Here is a 19,730-nt window from a genome sequence, read left to right as displayed (position 1 = left end):
TTGTGGCCCTAGCTCTTGGGCTGCTGGCTTTGAGGTTGAAGCTTGAGCTTTCTGCTTCTTTGTTACCTTAGATGTTTCCTTTGGCCACTTGCCTTGACTTGGTCTGCAGCCTTGTGATAGTATAAGGGGGACTTTATGATGAATAAGTCCTCCTTGTACACTTTCTAAGTTAATGCTTATCAAAGTGGCTGATGCTCTTACCACTAGGGTGATTGTCACTCTATTGGGATAATCCTTAAAGGTATGCTTGAATCCACACTTGTAATATATGCCTCTATATGGAATAACATGGGGATCCAAAGGCACTCGATTCAAGGATGGAGTTGGAGAACTAGGTACGATGGTTCTATGAGGGCACTTAGTAACATGATATACGAGGTAACCCTTAAAGGTATGTTTGAATCCACACTTGTAACATGTGCCTCCGTATTGAATAATGTGGGGGTTTTGTTGGATATGCTCCATCACATGCACACATGAACATCCTCTTAGTCAAGTTCAATCTCAAAGGTTATTGAGATTGAATCATTAGTCTTGGCCCTTTTACTCTTATAAATAATAAGCTCATAGATCTACCACAAAAGACATGCCTACATCCACTTGCATTGGAGATATTCTTGGCTCACTAATCAAGCAACAGGTGGAGATAATCAAGGAGAGGATTATGGAAGCCATTAGTCCCTAAACACATCATTAGCTCTAAGCTAATCCAATGTAACTTAGCCTATTTAAAGAAGCATCAAATCAATGCAACGACACACTCTATTTTGCTCATTTGCATTGTTATTATGTTGCCATTAAATGCTAATCAGGATTATGAGCCCCCATGATCAATAATTGGTATCAGAGCTACTTTGACCTCTGCCTCATTCATCTTTATGTGCTTGCATTTGAGCATGCGCATTCCCTTCTTCCTCTACTTGGCTCTCATGGCGATGGTGGAACCCAGACAATTGTTCTTTTCGCTATTTCTTGAAAACTGTAGTTGCTTCTGACTTGTGACTGGTTGACGACCCCTCAGTTTACCGCTGGTCATTTTTTGCTTTTTTTGTAGCTGCCCGACTAAGATTTTAATTAAGGCTTTGTGTAAAGCCTTTACATAAAGGCTTATAAGCCTTACTAATAAGCTTATTAAAAAATATTAAATTTTTCATCAGCTCTGCCATGCCTCGCTCAACTCCGCCCATCTCGACGCTCAGCTCCGCCACGCGCTTGCCCAGTTGTGCTCAGCTCCGCCCAACTCAGTCAGGCCTACAAAAACAAAACTCAAGGTTTGAGACTGAATTCCATTAGAGGGCAAGTCTTTGAATACTCTTTGAATTACTGTTGATATCACTAGCTCATGTGAGATTTTAGAAGATTCTAAAGAAATCATACACGTTTCATCTAACTCAGAAGCTGATGTAAATCAGTGAGCTAAGTCACATAAAATCAAAATTTGTAAAAAAAAAAAAAGCTTAAGCCTAGGAAAAGAGTGGTTTCCCAACAAGAAAGACAACTTTGGATTAAAAAATCAAAATCAAGGCTCAATGGAAAACCATGGTATTTTGAATATGCCAAATATATTAGTTTAGGTGATTTCCTTCTCATTTCCTTGCAACAAATATGCATTTGTATGGAACTGGAATGGATAACTAATCTTTTTTTGCATCCTTCTCTAATTCGGTTTCCTTGTAGAAGGCATTAGACTGCTTAAAAAGAGTCTCTCAAGTAAGACCTTGCCATCATGTCTAAAACCTCACAGTTAGAGAGATTTACTAGGGGGAATTTTCATACTTGGCATACTAGGCACAAGTTTATCCTTCAAAAGAAAGATTTGTATTATTACATCTGAAAATGATAGACCTACCATAATGGTGGAAAGTAATTATTACATCTAAAAATGATAAACCTACCATAAGGGAAGGTAAAGCACAATGAGAATTCTGCAACACTAAGGTACTAGCTATTTTAGTACTTGGGCTTGGTGATCAATGTTTGCATCATATTTCAGAGTCAGCTAAAGCAGCATGGGAAACTCTCGATATAAGCTCTTTGTTGGTACTAGTTGAAAGAATTCTAAGATAAATCTGAAGCTACAAATCTTTAGGCTCACTATGAAGACTAGAGACTCATTTCCCAATCATCTTGATAAGATGAAAAGTTTCCTTGCATAGCTAGCAAATATCAAGGCACCTGTCAATGATGAAGATACAATAGCTTTATTACTAAATAATCTGCTTATCTACTGAAGAATATGATAATATTGTAACTACACTTCTTAATGTTCCAGATCTAAAAATTCAAGATGCAGAGTCCTCTCTTATGGGAGGATATAAAAAGAAACAACTACGACATGAAGCTTATGAAGAGAAGCTAGTGGATCAAGCATATTTCAGTCAAAAGAAGAATGTCAAACCTCCTCAATGCACTCATTGCGGTAGGATTGGCCATCTCATGAAGAATTTCTATCATAAGGATAAACCAAAGCTCCTACAGATGAAGTAAACATTGCACTATGCAACCATCTAAACACCTCTTATGATGATGAAGAGGCATCTTGGGCTTTTTAAAGCCATGTAATGCTCTCCATTGCCCACATGTAAATCACCTCTAGCCACCTATGATGTAGGTTATGTGATATGTCTATGCCCACATTGTCTCTCACTTGGCCATATAGCCCTTAAAGGTGAGACTGATAGGAGTGTTGGGTCTCCATGCCCAACTCATGATAGTGCACATGAGGCACTATGTTTCATGGAGTTATGATGGAGATTTGGAGGGATATAATATGCTTAAAAATGCCTAGGACTCATGCATTTTTCATGTAGAACTATGCTCATAGGAGCTATGCTATTGCATTATGTTTTTATTTTCATGTTCCATGTATGGATCACGGAGGGTGTTGGATATGATCCATCACATGCACACATGAACATCCTCTTAGTTGAGTTCAATCTCAGAGGTTATTGAGGCATTAGTCTTGGCCCTTTTAATAAGCTCATAAATCTACTAAAAAAAACATGCCTACATCCACTTGCATTGGAGATATTATTGGCTCACTTATCAAGCAAGAGGTGGATATAATCAAGGAGATAATGAAGGAAAGGATTATGGAAGTTATTAGTCCCTAAACACATTATTAACTCTAAGCTAATCCAATGTATCTCACCCTATTTAAAGAGGCATCAAATCAATGCAATGACACACTCTGTTTTGCTCATTTGCATTGTTGCTATGTTGCCATTAAGTGCTAATCAAGATTATGAGCCCCCATGATCAATAGGTTTGGCACTAGATTCAAGGATGGAGTTGGAGAACTAGGTGTGATGGTTCTACAAGGGCACTTAGTAACACGATACGGGCACTTGCAATCGTAACATTGAAGAGGTGGTGTGCGTTCCATATTATTGAGGTCCCTTACTCTTTGTTGCACCATGGCCTCAAATAGAGAGGTATAGTCTATGGCTAGAGGTTTTTCTAAATATCAATCATATTGCTCATATGACTCATAGCTCTCCTATTTTGGACTCTCAGAGTACGTTGGCAAAGTCACCAAGTATTGTTGTACTATTGTACTAGTGCAGTTCTAGGAGGAACCAATTGGGATAGTAATACTAGAGGTGGGTATGGCATTGGTAAGGTGCTTGTACATACCTCGCAATACAGGATTCTGATGAATGTGCATTAGATTATGCATTGATTGAGAAGCATTTAGTATGGGAGGTGAGACTAGTGGTTACTTTAGCACTGGGAGCATAGGTTGTAGTGCTTAGTTTCCCTAGTACCAACAATGAGCTATGTCATGGTTCCTGTGGCACTAGCAATGAGCATAATATTGTTATTGTCCAGGCCTTAGCATTGGACACTTTGTGCTTATATGATTTTGGTGGCATTTTGTGCACCAAACCATATATCTCCATGGGAATAGATGTGTGTGTCTTGCTTGAGAGGTCCTGGTCGGGCTGGCCTTGAGGTTGCCCTTAGGGGTGGCCCTACCACTGCTAGCCTAAACGTTTTAGCAGATTTTTTGCCAACTCATCCACGTGCATGTTCTTAACTAGGACTCTAGCTGGTGTTGTTGGGCACCTGAGGCTTTGGAAAATGTGTCTCTCCTATCTCTTGGTTCAAGTGGAAGACTTCTATATCCTTGTCTTGGAGATTGTCTACTAGGTCTATTGCCTAATTTGGAAAACATTCATATATTACCTTGACCTATATAGATGTTCACAAAGCCTCTTGCTCTTAAGACAAGTGCTACATCTCATGTGAGATATTTTTTGGAAAAATTGAGCTCACTACGGTGGACATTGATGACCCACCTAGGTGATAGTTTCTGCACTTAAGCCACTGGCATGATTGGTGAGATTTTGGTTGATATGCTGTCATCAGTGTGGGGATAACAGGCTCTGTGATAGCCACTTTGGAGTACTAGAGTCATGGCATAGTTATAGCACCATCTCATATATTCAAGCTCACACTAAAGATCGATATTGTGTGTTATTGTAGGAGAGTACTTTCCCTTTATGTATGTACTCTTATCTTTTAGTTATTTGGTTGTAGAGAAGAGAGGAAGAAAATTCAGCCATTCATCTCTCTCTTGTGTGTGTACATTTGCTTGCAAGGAACTCAATCTCTCCCTATCCCTAACATTCTCTGTGTGGTATTAGAGCTTCGGTTCATGTGAGAGCCAAGGAGGCAAGAACAAGCAAGCAAGCAAGACAACGATACATGGGTAAGAGAATCATTATCTCTTCCCCTTTTTTGTTTAGGTACAACACCCCCCTCAGTAGCTCCGAGAGGAGCTACACATTGTTGAAAGATGTGATCTACATTAGTTATAGGCACACTACCTTAGGATAATGGATTTAATACTTGGAGACCTTAGCCTATGATTTTATCAATCATAGTTAACTTGGGTAACATTAGGAACTCAAGTAGTAAGTGGACTAGGTCCACTTGGCATGGAAGTGGCATAACAACTTGATCTAGGCCCATTCGTGTATAAATACCCCCTTGCCCTATGTGGGTAGACACTTCTTATTGTATCATATGTGGTGAACTCCTTTGTGGATAGCAATAGTAGTGAACCTTTGTGGTACCAACACTCTTGTCATTTGTCTATTCTTTGTGTAAGTTTTGTTTCACTCTCATGTAGCATCTTGTGCTAGAGACAAGCCATCTATGCTTGGTCTCATCATAAGATGTTACTTAAGAGTGATTAATTGTTGGTTTATATTATTGTTTATTTGGTTTTTGATTCATTGCTAAACCAAGTAGATTTAAGATTGGGTTAAGCTCTTGCTTAATGTGTAAAGTTTACTAATCTTTCCACATGGTATCAGAGCCCCCCTTCTTGGGAGTGCTCCTTGTAATAATGGGAGAGGGAGCATTTGTGAATCTAAGTGTTATGGGAAACTTATTTGTGTTGGAGGTTCTTTTTTCATTACTCTAAGTGGCATATTTAGTGAAGTCCAGGCCTGGCAGCCTGCTTTTAATTAAAATCAAGCCAAAGTGGTGAGATACACTCTATTTCTCTTTGTGAGATCTAGAAACTGTGGAAGTGCAACTCTGTGCTAGATCTTAGTGAACTCAATACACACTATGTTGGGGCTGTGCTGAAGAGTTCTCTACAGTTGTCATGATGACGATGTCTTGAAATAACATCAATCTAAACTGTCAACTCAACTAGCAAGCAACTGGGTGTAGTAGATGCAGGGATTAGCATGGTGGAAGGCATGGTCCTGTGCACTATGCAAGGAGGGGATACCTCTAACTGAAGAGGAAAGCAGGCCAATGCTTAGGAAGACGCAAAGCCCAAGGACTTGTTCGGGAAGACCAAGGGTACATATCTTGGCAGTAGACCACAAGAGCTGCAAGAGGGCCAACCATTGCATTCACCATTGTTATCTTCTTTCTTCTCTACATAAACAGACCGACAAAAACAGCTAGCCCAGTGCATTCGGTTCTGTGTAAAGACATTGCTGTGCAACTTCATAGAGCGGTAGCTAATTTGCTTCTCTAAGAACCCGAGGCTCTTGCCAAGTAGCACAGTAATTGAGCCGTATGTTGTCAACTGCATGATGATTGCATTCGGTGGCCTCGAGCTTAGCTATGTGTAAGACTTATTAATGGTGGTGATTGCCACACGTATCTCCATGCATGGAGTGCAAGTGGCAACCCAGTCATTTTTAAGTTGATACTATTCTTGGATCATCGCAAGTAGTTGAGTTAATATCTTTTTATTTTATCTATTTCATTTTTTGCCCCTTGAAGATTTTTCACTTAAACTGGCTAAGGTGGCTCATCATTATTGGGATTTACTTTGAGTATTATCAAGCGATGTACAAGTCCTAGTGTATAAAGGAAACTTACCTCTTTTAAGTGTGCCCACACATCATCTTGGGTGGTCACAATTTTATTGTGTCAAGCAAAGATGCATGGCATCTCCATGTGAATCAAGCACCACAAACCTCAACTAGATTAAACCAAAAAAATTAAAAAATAAAACCTCAAGTGAGTAAGAAACCCCAATATTACAAGGCAGCAAAAGGAAATTAGGTTTCTCAAAATTCATGGGTATGAACATGCACTTGTATGGTGAGGGTGGTTTCTAGCATTTGAAGTTTTTACATTGGTTATTTTCTTAGCATAACTCTTATTGTACAAACCCTCATCTATAAAGGGTTTAGAGAGAGTAGCCTTCTCATTTTATAAACAATGGAGAGCAATGGAAATGGGTATTTCAAAAATGGAGATAGATTTGATGGATCTAAGTACCACACTTGGGCCATCAAGATGCAAATGGCTTTGACATATAGAGAGCTTTGGGGGATTGTGAATGGGACTGAAAGGAAACCAAATGCGAGGAATCTTGATATGGTTACAAAATGGGAGAGCAATGATGCAAATGTCTTGTCATACATTATCAATGGCTTAGTGGGGATAACCAAATAAATTAAGTCAGATTCTCCCCTATCTCATATAATGCTTGGCTAAGGTTAAGAGAAATTTTTGGTCAAGTAAATGCTACATCTCATCTCAAGGAAAAATTATACAGATTGGAGAAAGAGGAGAAGACCATAGTGGCTTTTCACATTAATGACATAAGGTGCCTAATAGACCAGCTTACTAGAGCTAGTATGGTAGTTCAAGAAGAAGAAGCTGTTTTCATTTCATTTGCAAGTATGCCTACAACATCATATGAGAAATGTGTTAGTGTCATTGCAAATTAACCCAATGTAACCCTTGTCACTGTATCGTCTTCACTCATTCTCGAGGAGAGAATATTGGAAAGAAGGAAAGCCTCTACTTCAATGACATCTCCTACTAGCAGTGATACAACAACCCCTCAACACCCAAGTGAGATAGCTTTTTTGATGGATGGTCAAAAGAAAAAGTTCAAGACTCCAAGGTGTTGTTTCTATTGCAAAAAGAGGTCACATTGCACCTTCCAAATGCAAAGGCCATTAATGGTGAATCTTGCATAGTGGGAGCTAAAGCTCTAAGAGGGTGGAAAAAACAAAGGTGTCTCCTCGACAATGGCACCAAAAATGTTATGGGGGCTACCGCACCTCCCAAGAGGGAACTCCACACAACTGCAAACGGGAGAAGCGACAAATGTACTTCATGTTCCAAATATTACAAAGAACCTGGTTTCTGTTCCAAATATTCCAAAGAAACTAGTTTCTGTTGGACAGATGGTTGAGCAGGGTCTACAAGTGAGGTTTAATCCTCAAGGATGTTTTGTGGAAGACTTCAAAAATTAGTGTCACTTGGTTGCAAAGGGTCACAAAAATGGCAGGATGTTTACTTTAGATGTAAACATGCCTGAGGTAAAGATAACCATGTTGCGCATGGAACAGGTGTCATTGTAGATATTGACATATGGCACAAGCGCATTGGTCATGTGAATATACAACGATTTAAGTCTATGCATGCCCAAAATATTGTTGCAAGTTTGCTAAAGTTTAAGGTTGATGGTATGCATAAAGTATGTGAAGCATACAAACTTGATAAGCAGGCTAAACATGGTTTCCCACATGAAAAGCATGTTAATCCAAGGCCGTTAGATGTTATATATTTAGATATATGGGGACCGACCAAGACTACAACAATTGTAGGTTGTGAGTATTATATTACATTCATTGATGACCACACTAGGAAAGTGTGGGTTTACTTCATGAAGGAAAAAAGTGAGGTGTTTGCTCACTTTCAAAGATTTGAAGCTTTGTTCAAGAAGGAAAAAGGCATGCAAATAAAATTCCTGAGATCACATGGTGGGGTGAGATCAGTTTACATGAAAGTACACTCCGCAACAAAATGGTATTGTAGAAAGAAAAAATAGGCACATTGTAGAAGTGACACGAGTCTTGATGTGGCTAAAAGGAATATGCCACATTATTTTTGGGTAGAAGCAGTATAAACTATTGTGTGCATTATGAACAAGACACCCACTGTAGTTGTTCATGGTATGATGCCTAAATAGATGTTTACGCCGCATAAGACCAGAAGTGTCTCACTTGTAGATGTATTGCATATGTGCATGTTCCTGATAAAGCAAGAAAAAAGTTGGATCCAAAGGCAAAAAAATGCATCTTTATTGGTTATATTGAGTAGAAAGGTTATAGATGTTATAACCCTACAACTCGTGAGATGCGAGTGAGCAGAGATATTGTCTTTGATGAGATGAGTAGCTCATATGCACCAACTCTTGAAGGCAACAGAAGATGTAAATATAAAAAGTGATGATGCTACACCATATATAAAGCAGCAATCACAAGTGCTTAGTGGACCTCGAGAGTCCTCTAGCAGTGGATCCAATATTAGTCCATGGTTAGAAGATAGGTTGAGGACAAATGTAGATACACGTGTATTACGCAAAGGGAAAGAAAAGATAGATCAACCTTTTGTTCCTGATGTGTCAGCAGGTCACTCATATGGTGATTCTAGCGGCTCTAAGAAGAGCCTTGATGAGGAGCTTGGTATTCCATTTGTGGTTGCTCCTAGTGTAAGGAGAACCAGGGATATTTTGAGGACACTTGGTAGTGATCCAAGTGTACGCAGGTCTAGGAGGGTTAGGTACCCTATTTGACAGGTTAAGATATGATAGATATACAACCCATCATTATGTTTGCATGGTTAAAGCAATGCAAGAGTTGCAGCCCACATGTTTCGAGCAAGCACTTGGAAATAAGAAATGGAAAGATGCCATGAACGAGGAGACGGCATCATTGGGGATGCAAATGCAAGATGGGAGTTAGTGTCTTTGCCTAAGGAAAAGAAGACAATTAGATGTAAGTGGGTGTATAAGGTCAAGCATAATGCTGATGGTTCAATGAGCAGGTATAAGGCAAGATTGGTTGCCAAGGGCTATGTGCAAACTTATGGCATTGAATATAAGGAGACATTCAATCCGATTGTAAAAAAATTTCAACCGTGAGAGCTGTCATTGCTATGGCTACAACAAAGGGTTGGTTTTTACATCAAATGGATGTAAAGAATGCCTTCTTACATGGTGATTTGCAAGAAGTATATATGATACAGCCACCAGGTTATAAGAGTGATGCACACCCATATTTTGTGTGCAAGTTACACAAAGCCTTGTATGGCTTGAAGCAGGCACCTTGAGCATGGTCAAACAAAATCAGGAGTATCTTATTACCATTGGATTTCAGATATCCAATGCAGATTTTTCACAAAGACAAACAGAGGGATCATGCTATAGTCATCTATGTGGATGACTTGATTATCACTAGTGATAGTGATGCTTACATACATGATGTCAAGAGGCTTTTGAAGCAGAAGTTTGAGATGAAGGATTTGGGTGAGCTGTGGTACTTCTTGGGCAAAGAGGTGGTGAGATCACCTCATGGCATTTTGTTATTGCAAAGGCAGTATGGCTTGGACATGTTGTCCAAGTATGGTATGACAGGCTGTAAGTTTATTTCAGTGCCATTGGAGCATAACACAAAGCTTTCTGTAGATACAAGTGACCTTTTGGAGGACCCCACTACGTACATGCACATAGTGGGTAGCTTGATCTACATGACCATTACTAGGCCAGACTTGAGCTGTGCAATTGGATTTGTAAGTCAGTTTATGCAGGCCCCTAGGGAGCCACACTTGGATGTGGCTAGACGGATTCTCAGGTACATAAAGTCCACAGTTGAGTATGGACTTTTCTATGTGGCTAGATGGATTCTTAGGTACATAAAGTCCACAGTTGATTATGGACTTTTCTATGAGGCTGGTGTAGAGATACAGCTACATGGGTACACAGATGCTGATTGAGTTGGTAGTGTTGTAGACAGGAGATCTACTAGTTAATATGAAGACCTCATTGACCATTTTAAGTGGGTTTAATGACCTAAACCACCACTAGCTTGCTTTGCCTTCAGGGCAAAGTATGAATGAGTAGATCTTGGTGGGATCATCAATCTATCCCATGGCCTCACAAATTTGATCGAACTTCTCTAGTTCCATAAAATTTGGTCATCATTCTTAAGATGTAAATTGGCTTGGTTTTGCCTACTAACTCTAAGCCTCTAGGTGTTATATTAGTTTCAATCTATCTTCCCACTTTAAAGGCCATCCTAGGCATGTCTTCTGTGTATTCATGTGGCGGTGGAACGTAAGGAGGTGGTTGTGTGAGATCCTCTGTTGTTCTAGGGTATGAGATCTCTTACCCTATGGGTTGGGCTGCATTGTTTCTAATGGCACTTGTTCTCTACTACAAGCCTGTTCTGGAGGCTCTAGGCTCACTATGGATAAGGAACATTTTGTGCATGCCCTTGTGGATCCCTTTGCGAAGATATAGTCCATGATATTAGGTCTTTGCTCTTCCCTTTATAAAGAGGTAGTCCTTGACATTGGTTCTTTACTCTTCCTTGCATTCTTCCAAATAGAGAAGAATTGGAGCTTGGTTTTGTGGGTAAAGGCACTTCTATAGTAGGCTCTTGTGGAGATCAAGACTCATGCTTCTTGCATTGTGTATGCTTGTATTGTGGAACACTTGTCCTTGGTGGTATGACAAAAGATACATGTCTCATTTTCTATAACTGTAGTTGTTAGGATGTTTGTTGGTCACAGTCGATCGGCTTAGGATAGACCCAACTCAGGATCGACACTAAAAATTGTGGTGTCTGGCATTGTTTCATCCCTTTCTTTGGGAGCGAACCTTGAGGTTCCAGGTCTTGCTTTCGCTTCTCCACTATTGGAGCTATGTCCAAAGAAGATAGGGTGGTTAAATTCCTTCTTCATAAAATTAAATGTGGCGTTTATTGATCCAGTTGTGGTAAATTTGAAGTTCAGAGGATCATGGGAACATATCCTATTTCCTGGTGTTCCATTATTTCTCCACTCACGTTTGTGTTATGTTGGCTCGTTTCTTCCCAAATCTCCTTATTGGAGATGGATTCAAAGGAGTCTAGCCTTTTTAATAGGGGAGCACTCTACTGAGTGCTAGTCATTTTTACTGGGACCGAAGGTTTGGTGGGTTTAAGGAGGTGTGGTTCGATGCACTGCAATGTCACTTTCAATAATTAGTCCAGATTGGGTTTGCATCAAAGGTCCCTGGTGAGGTATACCTACCTCTAGGATCACATCTGTAGGTTCATATATCCAAGCTTACGGCTCACATGTCCACGCTCATGGCTTACCCTCACTCACGTGTCCAGACTCATGTCTTTTTAGATGAGATTATGGGCTTATGTCCCCTATTGAGAGCTAGTTTGGCCTGGTTTTCAGTGGTCTTTGTGATTTTTGGACTTGATTGTTATGTGTTCATAATCCCAATTAATAGTCATTGTATAACTAACTAAGTGATTTTTTGTTGTTTTTTAACAGTTTATCATGTTTTCACTCTACCAATTTCATAATGCATGAACAAATGATGAAAAAATATGAAATACATGAATAAAATTGATACAATTGAGGCTTTTCCCAACCGCCCACACTTATGGGTACCCAAAACATGTTCTCATTACATGTTCAAGCCTTATACGGCTTTCATTATATGGCTTTCATTGTACAACGCCATATACAATGTGAAACATCTAGCTTAGGGCAGGGATTAGAATGAGTGTACGAAAAAGAATTAAGAACCCCCTTGCCTAGTCTAGCTTATGTCCTTGGAAGTGTTATTGTACAGTAAGTGATATGAGCAAGAAGTTACGGATGACTCATGTCGTAGTGGAGGATTTTGATAGAAAAAGGCTGAAAAATCTTCGACATGCCACACTGAAAAAACTCTATCATAAAACATTCCTTAAACATGATGGGACACGAGGTATCAAACTTGCTCATAATAGCCGTATGTCTACTTAAGGGTCGAGCCGATGGCAAAGTCAAAGTCTAATTTTTACACTTCACTTTCGTGATATATGTGCCAACCTCGAGAGCTCTTTACCTCATTCAAACCTTTAAGGCAAATAGTAAGTAGTGTGTGGAAGATCTTGTAACTGACTTAGACATGTAGGTCTTTAGATTCTTTTTGTTCACTTGGTTATCACTTTTGCATCCATTTCTTGGCATGATGGTGTCACCCGGCCGGCAGGAGAGGGTAGCTTTGAAAAGTTGATCAAAAATGATTTTGTTGCTTACTCGGTCGAAGTAAGTCTACAATGAATAGATCCTTTTGATTAGCAGTAGATCCTTTTGATTAGTTTGTATTGTGGATCTATTCATTTGTTGAGTTGGTGCCTTGTGGTAAGTGTTTCTATATTGGGGGCCTTTGGCAAACCATATGAGCCTCCATGTTAGTTGGTTTTCCATTCATAAAGAAGTTTTCCTTGAGCGATCTGTGGTAGCCCACCCACTCATATTTGATGTGATCCATATTCCATTGTTTCCATTTGGACTCTAAATACTCCTTCAGCACTAGAGGCAACTCCATTTTGTAGATGTATGGTATCATCAAAGACTACACTCTATGGTGGGCTATGGCATAGATGAAATTATTATATCTTAGAATCTCTTTTATATGGAGAAATCTAACCTTTGAGTTTCTAAGCAACTCCCCCTCCTCATCTGAGATTTCTTCTTCTGCACTTTCTTCATGTTCCAGTATGAGTGTGTACAATATGATGGAAGGCTCTAGCCAAAGGTCTTCCTCAACAACTATTGGAAATGCCTTGGGGATGCTCAATGTGCTTTGGCGGGGTAGTGTTAAGGCTTATGCTGATTCCTTTGTGGGCTGGTAGAAGATGGTAAATCTATGAACTCAAAAGTGTTGAGGTGTACGGGCTATATTCCCGTTCCTTTGGTTGCTCATTGTGTTATCCAGCCTTGTGCATTTCCTATGTAGATCTATCCGTCTAATGGCCTTGGCCTCCTTCGGGCTTGTTCTCCTTACCTTGCGGGTCCTAGGGATCTCCCTTTGTCTCTGGCTCTAGTCTTTGATCACTTGACCCTTGGCCCTTCTTGTCTTTGTCCTCTGTAGGATCTTTGCCATCTTACTTATGATCTTGCCCCTTGTTGCCCTTGTCATCTTCTTCTTCCCTCTCCTTGTGGAGCTATTTGAATAGTTCTTGGTGCTTTTTTGAGCGCTTTAGTTCCTCAAGGAAATCGTTCACTTCTCTTTGGATAAGCCACGTGCTCTGTGAGAAACATGCACTCTCTTCTATTTACAATTAAAGTTACATGTGGACATGGAGATAAAAAGTTGACGGACATATATGTCGGGCATGCCATATCTGCTAGCTTTTTGTAAGTTTTTGCAGTCAATTTCTTTCCAATTCCCTCTAGCCATTTTAAATGTACTCTGCATATGGCCATATCCATTGGCAATCTTGCCATGTACTCAGTTAGCTTAATGCATTCTTCGACTAAGTCAAGAGATGCCTTTTCAAATAAGAATACCCATGCAACAAAGTTTATTACCATGGGGTGCATCTGAGCTTGATATAAATCCATAAAATTTTGCAAGGGCAAGGTCCCCTGAAAAACCATCATTATTACATGAGCCTTTAGAGCATGGGGGACCTGCCTACATAGTCTAGCAAACTATAATAGGGAGAGGGCTCATCGAGCATCATCCCTTAGTAAATAAAAGTAAAGCCCAAGCTCTATCTAATTAGCTTCATCCGATTACGAGGGCTCTCATTATCACATAGGAGATTAGGGAGCATCAATGCTACATCTTTCAAGGCGGCATCTTGCTCCTCATGGCTATCGGCGCAAGGTGTGGAAGGCTCTTCGGCCGATTCTAGGCATCTTTCAGCCTTTGCAACTCCTCATCCAATGCCTTTACCTGGTCATCCTTGACCTTGTTTTTTATGTTTCTTGTTGCTATGCTTTAAGCAATGATATCTTTATCTTTGTTACTCAAGTGAAGGGGGCTTGCATCATTTTGATGAGATTGGCTTCTGCCAGGTCAAAAATAAGGCTTTGATGGTTTTTGGACCTTCTTATGCTAAGATAGTATTGACACCATGCTAATCAAAGGTTCAACAGATAGGGAAGCTGGGATTTCATGCTGCACAGTTAAAGAAGAGCATAGTCTTGTATTTACTTCTAAAGTCGCTCCTTCTCCTTTTACGTTCCATAAGTGCTTTATCTTTGCTTTCCCCTTACCTTGCTTTTTGGCCATCCCTACCGATGTTGTGCTAGAATTTGATGATGATCCAAAGGAGGACGCCTTAGATTCCAACTTAATGTATCTACATCATCCCATTGATTAAATAGTTTAGCATAGGAGGTGGTCCTTATTAGCAGTGTCCCTTATCATAACTCAGATCCGCTAAATCCTAGTAAGGCTTATCCACCATAAATTCTAAAATTTGACTCATTTTGGTTTTCCAACTTTGGTTTCTTGGATTTTAATCTATCCGTTGTTGCTGTCTTTGATACAAAATTTGATTCATCTGGTTTTAAGAGTTCTCTCGTATTCCAGTCTATCTCTTGTAGCTACCTTTAATATAGATCACACTCCCAATACTTGGTGAACCTAAATACAACAATTTATACTTTAATTCTGCTATGTGTTTTGGGTGATTTGGCATAATATCAACATATGATGCTAAATGTGCTAACTAATCTAACCATCAATTCACACAACTATGCTATTCTAATGCTTGTAATGGGCATGCAAGATGTCTACATTGCTCTAATCTTGTGGATGACTTGGTGTTTGGAGGTATGCATGGAGGGTCTTAACTGATTTCTTCACCAACATATGATGTAATTGATGTGGTAACTATTGCAATATGCCTTCATTTGCAATTGGCAAACCTACTCTCCACTCCTTCATTCCAGGCTGCCATTTCTCATATAGCTACACATCTCTCTATTCGTATTACATGGTCTCACGTAGCACACATTTTATCTCCTAAGCACACACATTTGGTACACTATGATTTTATATTGTGGGTTCAGAGACGGATTGCTATTTAGTATTTGGCTATCCATAGCAGTCTTAGTTCTAAGGTGTCTGAGTGGTTCTAAAATACCATATCAAGACCAGTCTTAGTTCTCAAGTGGTTGAGTGGATCATACACATGTTTATGCATGTAAAAGGTTACAAAGAGTGGAGTAGTGGGGAGGAAGCAGTTAGGAAATTGGGGTGTTTATAATATGGCTATTTAAAGCCCAGTTGGGGGTGGGTGATATGTAATTCTTTGAGTGTCTTTTTTGTTAGAACATGAAGTCAAGTTGAGCTAGTTTGTGAGTTCTAGTCTAGTGTGTGCTATGGATGGGTTGCTGCCACAAGTCATCGCTCTTCATCAAGAAGGAGCTGCCCACAAGTTCCTCATGATTCCACCCTCCATTCTCTGCCAAATTTGCTTGCCATTTCCCTCTTTATTAGTCTTGCCCGTTTCTTGTGTGACATTCCTATCAGTGTGGCATGCATCTTCAGCTCCTACTGCGTGACATTTCTAGCCTATTCTTCATGGCATGAAAAAGCTTGGGCAAACAGAGTATCATTTCGTGCTGATTTTGAGCATGGTTTCCTGAGCAAACAACGTGCCATTTCATGCTGATTCTGATCATGGCCGCCTTCAACATCGATGCCTTATTCCTGTGAGTCTTTTCTGCCTCCACTGTTTGTGTTTTTTTTTTTGCTTGTTCTTTCACTAAGATGCTGCCCGACAACTAAAGTAACTACTCCAACTCAGTTCAACACTTATTCTATGTCTGCTATTCTTGCACTTATTTCCAGCCATGGAGTCTTCGAAATCAAGTGTCATTATTGAAAAGTTCTTCAGTAAGAATTTTCCTACATGGCAAACCAAGTTGCATCTTCTACTTATGAAAGAAGGAGTGTGGAAAGTTGTTAATGGCAAAGACAAGAAACCAGCATTCGATGACAAGTTTATTCTACAATGGGAGTCTCTTAATGACAAAGCTCTTGCTCTCATTGGTTTGGGTTTGGGTGATCAAGTTATTCATCATTTGGATTTTGATGACACTACACACGAAATGTGGGACAAGCTGGAACGCTTATTTGGCAACAAAATCATCAACTCCAAAGTGTTTCTTAGACATGAATTCTTCAAGCTTAATATGAAAGCTTGATGTAGACTCCATTATGTGACAAGGACAAGTACAGCTCTCTTATAAAGCACACACACACATAATAGTACCACTATGATTATGGGATAAATCCCAATGTGACATGTGGCATCCATAGCACACACTAGACTAGAACTCACAAACTAGCTAAACTTGACTTCATGTTCTAACCCCCCCCATGAGGGACTACTGGAATGGAACCAAGAACAGAGCATGACAATGATGGACTACTAATCTGTGCATCCCATGTAACTCAAAGGCTCATATCATAGCTTGGCTACATGACCCGCTCATAGGTCTAGGGAATACACCAACATCCTGGAACTCGGCCAGGCCTGATAAAGAGACCCATCAAAGCTAATAGAAAGGCTCCCACATTTTTACCATTATGGAATGAAATACAATACTTTGTGCTTGTCTCCATTATGCCCATATGTCTTGTTTTTTCATTCCGTTGAGTAAAAATGATTCCCCCAAGGGGATATTCTCATGGTAATGGTTGCTTTAAATACACCTACATTTATGCTAGCTCCATGCATGGGTTTCATTAAATTTATATCAAGGGACATTGCCATGCTAATATCCCAAGCACCATACACATAGAATGGAGTACATTTTACAATTTCAAGTCAATGGTAGTTAATGTGCTTAGGTAGTTTCATGCATTTAATGATGAATAATCAAAAGTTTTTGGGAGTCTTGTAGAAATCAACTTATGCTAGGGTGTTTGTTGATTACCAAGTAAAATGGACTCAACTATGATAAAAACCGTGCATAGTACTCTATATAAACACATAAACTTGATCTAGGGTTCTTCTTGCTAAACCAAGTAAAATGGGGCCAACTATGGTAGGAAACCTGCACAGTGCTTAATCTTTATAAACATAGAAATTAGCCTATGCTTGGATGCTTGTTAAAGACCAAGTAAAATGGACTATGATAGGAAACCTACATAGTGCTTACTCTAGTAAACACAAAAACTTGAACTAGATATCATGTACCAAAGTTCTTGAACACTGAAACTCTATATAAACACATAAACTTGAATTATAGATGACATGTTCCAAAGTTCTTTGGCTTACATCCTTTTCTTAAGCCCTAATCTCAAAGTTACAAGGCATCACAACAATTGCCCACAAGGGATAGCATGGAACATCATTCATAATGCTTGCCTTTGGGTAAGGATAAAAGTAAAGAGCACTTTATGATTCCCAAATATATATGCAAGTACAAACATATAACACTTAAGAGCACTTTATGAAGCATGCATTCCCAAATATATAGGCAAGTACAAACACGTCTATCTCTTTATGAAGCCTGCATTCCCAAATATATATGCAAGTATAAACATATCTATCTCTTGGATGGTTACAAGTGACAGTCCTTTCTCACAAATGGTTGACAATCCAGTTCTAAATTTGTTGTAAACATGTGTCCCTGGATTCATATTAGTTTCTGGTTATCTTTCTCACGAATGGTTTACAATCCATTTCCAAAATTGCTGTAAGCATGTGTCCCTGGATTCATATTAGTTTGCAATTTATTTTGAAATGTATCTTAGAGTGGGTTTTGACTAATAACTATGGTGGCAAAATATATGTTAATGTAGTATTTTACATTTTAATTTTAAGGTTAAGTTTATGATGGTGGGTAAAGCTATAAAAAGCCCAGTTGCCTTTGGGAGCAGGTGATACACAATGCTTTAAGCGTCTTTTTATCATCATGAAATGAAATACAATGCTTTGTGCTTATCTCCATTATGCCTATATGTTTTGTTTTTGCATTCCGTCGAGTAAAAACAATTCCCCCATGGAGATATTCGCATGGTAATGGTTGCTTTACAGTACACCTACATCTATGCCAACTCCATGCGTGGGTTTCGTTAAATTTTTTATCAGGGGACATTGCCATGCCAATATCCCAAGCACTATACACGTAGTATGAAGTACATTCTACAATTGCAAATCAATAGTAGTTATTGTGCTTAGGTAGTTTCATGCATTTAATGTTGAATAATCAGAAGTTTTTGAGAGTTTTGCAAAAATCAACCTATGCTAGGGTGCTTGTTGATGACTAGGACTCACCTATGATAGGAAACCTACTCTAGATAAACACAGAAACTTGAACTAGGTTTCTTATTGATAACCAAGTAAAATGGACTTAGCTATAGTGCTTACTCTATATAAACACATAAATTAGCCTATGCTAGGGTGCTTGTTGACAACGAAGTAAAATGGACCCTATTATGATAGAAAACCTGCATAGTTCTTACTCTATAAACTTGAACGATGTTATATTGCAAAGTTCTTGAACACCAAAACTCTATACAAACACATAAACTTGAACTATAGATGACATGTTCCAAAGTTCTTCGGCTTACATCCTTTGATCTCAAGGTTGCGAGACATCACAATTTCCCACAAGGGATAGCATGGAAGATCATCCATGATGCTTGCCTTTGGACAAGGATAACAATTAAAAGCACTTTATGAAGCTTGCATTCCCAAATATATAGGCAAGTACAAACATGTCTATCTCTTTTGGTGGTTGTAAGTGAGGGTCATTTATCACAAATGGTTTACAACCCAGTCAAATTTGTTTTAAACACGTGTCCTTGTTTAGTTTTTGGTTATCTTGCAATTTATTTTGAAAACTCTTGACATGTATCTTAGTGTGGGTTTTGACTAATAACTATGGTGGCAAAATATATGCTAATGTAGTATTTCATGTCTTAATTTTAAGGTTAAAGAGCTTGGGCCGTCCCTGCAAGGTCGAGGTAAATGAGAGAGACTGCTTGGTGCCATGGTCAAAGTGAGAGAGAGAGGGGCGATTGGAGCTTTTGAGCCAACCTTGCAAGGAGGCAAGTGTGTGTGTGTGTGTGTGTGAGAGAGAGAGAGAGAGAGAGAGAGAGAGAGCATCTCTCCAGCTGGTAAGCAAGAGAGACAACTCATGAGGCACTAGGGCATCCAAAAATAGAAGGCAGCCAGAGATACCATGCACAACAAGCCATATTTAAATTTGTTGAAATATTCCAATACATGCCTCGAAATGAGGAGCCCACTCCCACCATTATTGCATGGAGAGAGCCAACTCCCCCTCGTTATTGCAAAGGAATATTCTATAAATTAAAGGGTCCTATAGTTAAAGGAATATTCAATGGAAATTAAAGCAAAAAGAGATTTTGGGGTCCTATTTTTGGGAATGGAAAACTTTTGTAGCATTGATTTGGTCTACAATTT

This window comes from Cibotium barometz, chromosome 3, assembly GCF_041138505.1.
Source record: "Cibotium barometz isolate CiBa-2024 chromosome 3, ASM4113850v1, whole genome shotgun sequence".
Classification (NCBI taxonomy): Eukaryota; Viridiplantae; Streptophyta; class Polypodiopsida; order Cyatheales; family Cibotiaceae; genus Cibotium; species Cibotium barometz.
This window is presented reverse-complemented; position numbering follows the sequence as displayed.